Source organism: Vigna unguiculata, chromosome 3 (assembly GCF_037176805.1).
Source record: "Vigna unguiculata cultivar grain cowpea cultivar isolate G323 ecotype 2 chromosome 3, ASM3717680v1, whole genome shotgun sequence".
Classification (NCBI taxonomy): Eukaryota; Viridiplantae; Streptophyta; class Magnoliopsida; order Fabales; family Fabaceae; genus Vigna; species Vigna unguiculata.
The window spans coordinates 21953697-21964389 of NC_140794.1; the positions used below are offsets into that span (position 1 = coordinate 21953697).

General features: G+C 28.1%; 1 long non-coding RNA gene across 1 annotated transcript; it reads left to right on the plus strand.

Annotated features, from left to right (window-relative positions):
- The first annotated feature begins 6102 nt into the window (after positions 1 to 6102).
- Positions 6103 to 8799, plus strand: LOC146887593 (uncharacterized). Its single transcript, XR_014993357.1, has 3 exons — positions 6103 to 6363; positions 6928 to 7035; positions 8303 to 8799. It is a non-coding gene; the product is annotated as an uncharacterized LOC146887593 (long non-coding RNA).
- The last annotated feature ends 1894 nt before the right edge of the window (positions 8800 to 10693 follow it).

Consider the following 10693-nt stretch of genomic DNA (forward strand, 5'->3'; position numbering starts at 1 on the left):
TGGTATAAGCAAACCATCATGAATTTGTTTCCTATTATTTTATTTTATTTAATATTTTTAGTAACTAATAGTATTTTATCATTGATTTAATTATTTTAGAAAGCAGAATAAGGTTTTAAATTGATTTAAAATTATCATTCATTTTATTATAGACATCAAATATTACAGGTGTTTGGGATTATGCACGATTGTTTTTTTCTTAATTTTAGGAAGTCATGTTAAATATAACAATCAAAGTCGTTTGGGTATTATTTTAATTTAATACAAAATTTGCACGATATCTATTCAATATTTTGTGGTTTGTTTTAAGTCAGTTTTGTTGCTTTTGTTTTATAATTGTGAAATGACTTTTTATATTAAAAGATGGTTAAATAAAGTGATATTTTAAAACATTTTTGTATTTATTTAATTTTCTTTTTATTTATTAAAATATATAATAAGGATTTTTTTTTTCATTCCGTATACAATTTTAAATTTTTATTTTATTTTTAATTGTATTCTAAAATTTTAATATTTTGAACCTCAAAAATATTATATTGTGTACAATAAAAAAATTAATAGAAAAAAAGTTATTCATATGTTTAAAATAACGATAAGCTACTATTGTTTTTTTCATAAATTATTAGATTTATAAAGTTAGACAACTTATAAAACACACACACACACATATATAGTGGTGCCTGGCATTAGTGCCATTTAAGCACCATTCAACACCCAGTGGTGTAAACTGTCACTATGCCATACCAAATTTCAGCACTTTCAATTTTGAATTTTTGAACAATCTGGACGTATTTCATAGTTCCAATTGGTACTTCTACTTTAGGTAATTGTCCAAAATTGTTTTTAAATCATAGTAGTTAGTATCAATTAGATCAATGACTCAAATTCCACTTTCCTCAATTACCACCAAATCAAACAAATTCTAAATGATCAAGCACCAATTCAACATACTTCAAGCATACCCATCAATAATTACAACAACAAATCAATTTACTCATCAAACTCAGGTAAACCACACAAATGCAACATTAAACTCACACACTCTAAAAACCATTAGTTTCCTTTACCTTGACTACCCAACCCCAAGATCCTAAGACAACAACCACCCTTTAACACACATGATGTTCTATCTACACATAGAAATATCACAAACATGATCAAACTATAACATCACGATGACTGATCAACAGAGATTCAAAGAGCAAAGAGAAGATTAAAACCTCATATGCATTCCTAAAAGAGTCACACGCAGGCCATATCAAAAAGAGGTAACAAAAAAGGCAAAAACTGACTTATCACAAATAGAGAAATTGCCCGGTTGATCTTGAGCAACTTGACACATGAAGCAGTCCTACGGTCTCTAATCTTAAAAAAATGGTAGATGGATGGTGAAAAAACTTAGAGAGAGGGAAGACGATTCTTATAAAGGTGTTTATAGAGGGATAAAATGTTTTCTTAGTAATGAAATCCTTTTATGAAATTTCTATTTATACGTAATTTTTTTATTATTAAAATAATAGGATCTCATTATTTTAAAACATGCCACTCCTAAAACACCATTTTCTAGGTTCTCACATTAAACACATTTTAATCATCACTAAAAAAGATTTGAATGTATTTTCAATATATTTATTATTAAAGAATAACTTATAATTAAAATACAAATTTATTTATTTTATTCTAATTTTTGCATTCTTAATTTTATCCTTTTATAATTTCTAATTATTTGGTCATTTAATAATTTATTAAAGAATAACTTATATTAAAGTATTAATTATTTTCTATAATAATTTTTTCATTTTAATTTTATCCTTTTATGATTTCTAATTACTTGATCATTTTTAATAAAATTAAATTTTAAAAAATATATATTTTATTTCTATTTCTTAAAATAATGTTATTTTAAAAACATAATACATATATTTATTAACAATACAAATTCCTTATACTCTCATACAAAAAATTCTCTCCCATATGATTTTTTTTTCTTAATCAACTTAAACCATGATAATCATCACTAAAATTTATTTTAAAAATTAGTTGATTTTTAAAATAAGAAAATAATTTGTTGTTTTAATCTATGTCCTTAGAAACCTTTTAGTAATAAATAAATAGTTCTTTTAATTATGTGTGTTCTTACACAAATATTAACGATTATTAAAAGTTTTTTGTGACATATTTTCAATATATTTATTATTTTAAAGAATGACTTATATTTTAATTATTAATTTTTTTATGTATTATTTTTCTTTTTGTGATATCTAATTACTTAGTCATTTTTAAAATTAAGGGTTAAACATGTTTTTGGTCTCTTAATTTTTACTGAAAATTGAAATTAATCACTCTTCAAAAGTTTGACCTAACTTAGTTTTCCAACTTTATAAATACGTGAATTGTTAGAAGTGGGCTTTAAGTCGAACTCAACCGCACAAAATCGGCTTGTAAGGTGAGGATTGCACCCACTTATATATTGTGAATTGGCCTTATCTCTAGTCAATGTAGGACTTCCAACACACCCCCTCACGTTGAGGTATATTCATGACTCTGATACCATGTTAGAAGTGGGCTTTAAGCCTAACTCAATCCCACAAAATCGGCTTGTAAGGTCAGGATTGCACCCACTTATATATTGTGAATTGGCTTTATCTCTGGTCGATGTGAGACTTCCAACATGAATTTAGTCTTTTTAACCAAATTTTGTTAAGTTTATTTAATGTTTCAAAGATTTTTTTAATAGCATTTGAGTTGTTTACAGTATAGAAATGTGTCAAACGGTGTAAACAACTCAAATGATAGCATGAAAAATGTTTGAAATGTCAAATAAACTTAAAATTTTTTGGTTAAAATGACTAAATTCATGCATGCCTAAAGTTGAAGGACTAAATTGGATAAAAGTTTCGAAGAGAGATTAATTTCAATTTTCACTGAAAATTAAGGGACCAAAAACATATTTAACCCTAAAATTAAATTTAGAAAAATACATATTTTTTTATTTCTTAAGATAATAATGTTGAAAAAATAATATAATTTTATTGATAATAAAGTATAAAAATAATAGTGATGAAATAATTTTGTCTTAAAAAAAGTTTATCAATAAAAAATTATATTTATCATTTTTATATTAAATAATAATACAAATATTTTTATAATTAAATATTCTTCTTCATTTTAGTGTGTAAAAATTAAATTAATTTAATCTAATAAAAAAAAACATTAATGACATGTACATAAAACTCCGCATAAGATTTTAAATAACTATATTTATAACATAATAAATTAAAACATTGCATTTAATAATTCATTTGAAAGGTTTAAAATATATATCTGTAACAAAAAAAAAAAGTTACACTACTTAATATTATGATTTTTGTTTTACTTAGTAGCTATTTTCAAAGGTTTAAAAAATATATTTGTAATAAAAAAATATCATTCTTCTTAATATTATAATATTGAAGCAAGAATGTGTCAAACTGTAAAAAACTGAAATGCTAGCATGAAACACGTTTAACACACAAAAAATAGTTGACATAATTGGGTTAGAATGACTATATTCATTCATGTTTAAAATTTGAGGATCAAAATGTATAAAAGTTGCAGACATGGAAGAATTTCAAATTCGCGTCAAAGGCTAATTGTCTTAAAATATACTCCTAATGTATTTATATTGTCATTAAATGAGTCTAAAAACATACATCAAACATACATTGATTAAATGAGTCGAGAAACACACACCACACGAGTATAGAAAAAATTAGACGACTTTAACAATACACATTGAATAATTCTCTCCATACACTGATTAGATAGACAAGTCTAGCAATATACATTAGACGAGTCTCTCTATATACTAATTAGACGAGTATAACAAAAACTATTAGACGACCCATTTTTTTCATTAATTAAACGAACATAACAAAAAATATTAAATGAGTCTTGCAATACACATTAGACCAATCTGTCTATACATTGATTAGATTAATATAACACAAACTATTAGACAAATCTAGCAATATACATTAGACGAGTCTTTCTATATGCTTACTAGATGAATATAGCAAAAAAACATTAGATGAGTCATTCTATTCATTGATTAAACAAATATGACAAAAAACATTAAACGAGTCCATGATGCACTAATTAAACAAGTCTAACAATATACATTAATGGTGTGTTCACTTGGACAAATTTATTCTTCATAGAAAAGTGAGAGGAATGATTTGTAGATGTAGTTGTTCACTTCAGTAGATTTGAGGGAGAGAGAGAGGAAGGAAGAGGGGGATTCCTCTAATTTCCAATCCTCTCCTCTCTCTCTCCTATGTTATGATTTGAGGGGGATATAAGGCATGTTACATTTATGCCCTCAACTTATTTTATTCTTCAGTTTAATTATAATAATAATGTAAAAGTATGACTTTTAAAATTATGTTTACAAAAATAATGAATACCGAAAATTTCAAAATTGTTATAAAAAAAGTTTAAAAAGTAATTATTAATTTTAAATTTTTTATTAAATTTTTTATAACTTTTTTTATTAAAATATGTTATTTTAATTTATTCATTTTAATATTTTTTCTAAAATAAATCTAATTCATCTAATTATAGTTTAAATTACCTTTAAAGCAAGGACAATTTGGTAATCTTTTTTTTTATTAAACTTAATTTTTAATCTATCACATCCATTATCACTCACAAACTTTCACAAATTTTACTTCTAAATTCACTCACTTTCACATCTAAATCCCTAAAGTGAACAACACAAATTTCACCCTCTAATTCATTCAAATTCATCATCTTCCTCTCCCTCTCCCTCAAATCAATCTTCACAAGTGAACACACCCTAAAAAAGTTTGTCCATACAATTAATATGCATGTATAGCAAAAAAAAAACATTAAACAAGACATTTCATACATTTATTACAAGGGTCTAGGAATACTTATTAGAGGAGTTTGTCCAAACACTAATTAGACGAGTTTACCAACATCATACACTAATAAGATAACCTTATCAATATACATTAGATAAGTCTATTTATACACAAATTAGACAAGTCTATTAATGCAATACGAGTCTGTTCATTCACTAATTGGACAAGTCTTACAATACACTTTAGACAAGTATGAACAAACACTAATTAGATAACTTTGTTCATACCCTAATTAAACGAATTTAGCAAAAATCATTAGATGAATCATTCCATACATTGATTAGATGAGTCTAAAAATACTCTTTAGACAAGTCTGTCCATACACTGATTAGACGAGTCTATCAATAAACATTAAACTAATTGTCCATACATTCATAATATGAATTTAGAAAAATACATTAGATACACTATGCCAAAATAAGCAATAGACAACGGTATTTACATAGCGCTTATTTAATTAAGCGCTATAAATTAAAAATAAAATCAAAAGACAACGCTTTGTAAAATAAGCGCTATAAAATATATACACATAGATAACGCTTCATAAAAAAGATGCTATCTATGATTGATTTATATTTTAAAAAAATAGAATAGATAAGTAAATAGCGTTTTTATATTTAAGCGCCATGTACTGTATCATCATAGACAGCGTTTTAGAAAATAAGCATTGTCCATGGTTAATTAAAAAAATTCTAAAACGCACACATTGCCTTCTCCTATGAAAAAATCATTCTCAACTGTCACAAAATTCATTCTCAACCTCACTCCTACTCACATCCTGTTATCAGCATCGTTCGCGTCATTACCAGCATCCCTTATTTTGAACCTTCCACCTTAACCTAAACCTTCCATCACTATATTCCAACACACCAACGACGAAGAAGATGCAGACAAGCATGGCCAAAAGAGTCTCATGGATCTATTTATTAGTGTTGATAGCGCAAATGTGCAAACACTAACAGGTTGTGTTGTGTTGTCAGCGTCACTTGGTTGTTGAGGTTGTTCTATTGTGTTTCCACAAAAGTAATTCTCACTCCATTAGGTTAGATTAGTTGCCCTTCCTCTTCCCTTTTATTTCACTTTCACTCTTTGTTCTGTTCATCCAACTTTTTGTTGCGCACATTTTCTCATCTTCTTTCAACCCATTATTTTTTTCAACAAAAAAATAGATAGAAATTCCACCGTTCTCTTCTCTTCTCTCTCCTCGCCTACGCCGTTTCCTTTCTATTTCTTCTCATCACAACCTCTCTGACTTTGATCACTACTCTTTCCCCAATTTTAAGAAATGCATAAATCCTTCTCTTGTTTGTGTACCCTTTCTATTCTTTCTCTTTACTACTTAACGATGTGCATTTGATACAGGAGATTGTGATGGCATTGGAATTTCATGCCGAGTTCGAAGACGCTTCTCAAATGCGTGACTTACCCTAATCTTGAAGTATGTTTTTACTGTCTATATAAAAAGTTTGTACATGTTTATAATATTTAGATTGGTTGAACATGATAAGATTGGTGCATAAACACTAGCAGTAGTATTAAAGCTGTAATTTACTATCACCATTAATGGTATTAAGATCTTGAAATGTAATTTAGTATGTCATTACCTCTCTTTTTACATCGCACATTTGTTTTATTTTTGTTCCTAAAGCTCTTAGGTTCGTTTTAAATTGTCATTTGGTCTTTAGTCCTAGCATTGAATAAGATTTCAAGAAAATGCTGAATGAAAATGACAAAGTTCAAGGTGCTTGTTCTGAAAGAAATTCGTACGGCAATTGATGGAACAAAAAAGGTTAAATTGATCTTTCTCTTTTTTATTTTCATATATTTCACCATTCAATTAATCTAGATAGAAAATTTTATGAAACCTGAAAGCTATTATTTTTTATGGTTGTAGCTTCATAATTAGTTGCACGACTTGCTTATATTTAATTGTTTCTGGAGAGTATTCTTATTAACTTTAAACTCACAAGATAATGCATATTTTATTCATATTGGACGATAGGTTGGTCATAGAAACAATTTTCATACCTTGAGACAAAGGTAGGACTACTGTACGCGTTTCAAGTTCAATTAGATGTGCAACAAATTGTCAATTTTCCCATACTGGAAGGTTAGTGTTATTTTACCTTGAAGATGGAATTTTGATGGTTGTGTTTTACTTTTTATGCATTATTATTCATGTAGAATGGGTGTTTGCAGACATCTTACTATTGTAGAAATTGTCATTGCCATGTTGACAAGTCGATATAAGGATAGCTATGTCATTGGAGCAGATAAGGTTAAATTTGTTTATATTTTCATTCAATCATGATATTCATAAATTATAAAATTGTTGATGTGGTTTAATTACATGTTTGCTTTCTGTAATTATAAAATCTTGATTTTTTTAAGTTTCAATATTCAAAATTCTCGTTTTTGTTTAGACACGTGTAACTTTTAGAATTAGACTATTCTTCTTAACGTATGTTGGATATTGATTTTTGATTCTGTTATAATATATTTCTTTGTAAGGAAGTTACTTTTGTGATATCTTATTGTAGGATATTGACTTTTGGTTCTAATATAATATATTTCAAGGTGTATTTCCATTTGATAGATAGTAACTCTTTTATTGGTGGCTTAAAATCTTTTATCCAATTTGGATAGGAAATACGTGTAATAAGAAACCTAATTTAATAGAAATTTAAAAAGCTTGGGATATTAGCGTAATTGATAGTGTGTGCGTCAATTAGTAGGTATACCCACTAGCATAAGCCATAAAAATCTGATAAAAAGTACTACGCTAATTTTCATGAAAAATATGAAAAAAATAAATGAAAAATAAAACATGAAAAACATGAAAGAACTTTTAACTATTGAAAGAACTTGGTTGGATTAATTTGAATATGGTGGAACAAGGGTCGTGGAGTAGTTATTCTCGTGTTGTCATGGATAATTAATTTGTACACTGTTGCAAATGGTTGATATGCATGAGATGGTGGCTGGGAAAATGTTGATAGGTACCATGAGCTAGGAAAGCATGTTTTGGGAAAAAGTTGGGATTGTGGATTGTGGTGCCTCAACAACTGATATGAGATTATTGTGGACATTGTGTACATAGTCACTGGAGGAAAATCACTACAGAAAAGTCATGACCTTGTGTGCAAAAATAATTGCCATAACATGAGGACCACTTACTTCATCATCATCTTTGATTCTCTTCATTTTGTTCTCTTTCACATTTCCTACTTCAATGGTATCTCTTTGGCTGCATTAGTCATGTCTCTCAAGTAATCATGCATTTTCTTTTTCATGCCAATTAGTCATAAACTTAAGTCAATAAATCAACTCAACCAACCCTCTCATTAATTTTTTTTTCTTTTTCATGTCTTTTTCAGTAATACATCCAAAAGCCTTGTTGCCTATGTTGGAGACAATGTTGTGGAGACTCAAGCAATCATCTCTTCCTCCCAAGAGAAGTCCTCAAAGCGTCCCATGTGACAAGGGTGGTGGGGTCCTAGGATGTCCCATGGGTTGAGTTCAGTGAACAACAAGTCCATGTTGTTGAGGAGCCAAACTCAAGATTTTGATCACAACCAATGGTTGTTTGAGACCAAAGGGACTTATGGCAGAGTGAATGCTTTTTGGCAGGGAGATCAGAACACTTTTGAAGGAGTTAGCATAGCAGATTTCATGGACAAACCTTGGAAACCACTAATTAGGAAGATTAGAATCCCAAAGGCTATACTTAGCCCTTACAAGTGTATGTATATACATGAATCATTATCAGTTTTCATAGTACCAGCAGACTGTGTCTTTATATTTGTTGACTACTTGGGCCATTTTGGGTTAGAAGCTTGATATATATAGGCTGCCAAACTCTTTTTTTTATAAGTGTTCATTTAAAGTAGTTTGTTTACTATTTTTAATTTTTATTTTATAAGTGTTTACTATCTATAAAAGAAAATAGTTGCCTAGAAAATAATGCATGCATTTTTTTTTTAAATCACATTGGGTAAGTTTTTATTGATTGTTATAGTTATCATAAATGTTTTCCGTAAATGATAATACTAAAATAAACAGAATGAACAAAAAATTAAATAAATTATAAAAAAAAATCAAACCAATACTCATTGCTTGTTTGAAAAAAAATGATGAAAAATAAATAAAAAATATAGACTACGCTTATTTTTCCAAGTGCTATCTATAAGTACATCGATAGACAACACTGTCTTTAGGAAGTGCTATCTTTTCAATAATACATAGATAGCGCTTGTTGAGCCAAACGTTGTCTATAAGATGTCATTAGATAGCGCTTTTTTACAAACGCTATCTATTAATAGATACCGCTCCAATAGATAGCGCTTAAAAAACGCTATCTATTAGCAAAAAAAACGCTGTCTATTGACAATTTTGGCATAGTGATAAGTCTTTTAGATGAGTAGGTAAGTCTATTAATACACATTATATAAGCTAGTTCACTTAATGATTAGGTAAGTCTTGCAATACACATTAGACGGGTCTGGACACACATTGATTAGATGAGTAGTAATACACATTATACGAGTGTGTCCATATACTTATGAGACAAGTCTAGCAATACATATTAGAAGAGTGTGTCAATGCATTAATTAGATGAGTCTAGGAATACACATCAAACAAGTGTTTACATATACTTATTAGACGAGTATAGCAAAAACTATTACATGAGTCTAACAATGCACATTAGACGAGACTATGGATACACTAATTAGAAGATTATAACAAAAAGATATTAGACGAGTCATTGCATACATTGATTATATGAGTTTACAAATACTTTTATTAGATGACTTGTTGATAAATTGATTAGACTAGTCTAAAAATACACATTAGATAAGTAATTGATATATTGATTTGATGAGTCTAACAATATACATTAGACAAGCTTTTTCACACATAGATTAGACGAGTCTATTAATACACATTAGACGAGTATGTCCATTCACTAATCAGATGAATCTTGCAATATGTATTAGACGAGTCTGTTCATACACTAATTAGACGAGTTTAGCAATACACATTAGACGGGCCTCAACATACACCGATCAAACAAATCTAACAATGCACATTATACAAGTGTGTCCATATACTTATGAAACAAGTCTAGCAATACATATTAGAAGAGTTTGTCGATGCATTGATTAGACAAATCTAGACATACACATCATACAAGACTTTCCATACACTAATTAGACAATTATAGCAAAATATATTGCACGAGTCAAACAATACACATTAGACAATACTATAGATACACTAATTAGAATAGTATAACAAAAAGATATTTGATACATCATTCAATACATTATTTAGACGAGTTTACGAATATTTTGATTAGATGAGTTGTCAATGAAATGATCAGACCAGTCTGACAATACATATTAGACAAGGCATTCATATATTGATTAGACGAGTCTAACAATATACATTAGACAAGCTTTTTCATACATAAATTTGATAAGTCTATTAATACACATTAAATGAGTATGTTCATTCACTAATTAGATGAATCTTGTAATATACATTAATTTGATGAGTCTATTAATACACATTAAATGAGTATGTTCATTCACTAATTAGATGAATCTTGTAATATACATTAGACGAGTTTGTTGATACACTAATTAGACAAGTTTAGTAATACACATTAGATGAGTCTATCCATGTACTAATTAAGTATTTTATGCATAAAACATAAACAAGTAATTTTATTCACTAATTAGATGAGTCTAAGAATGCACCTTAGG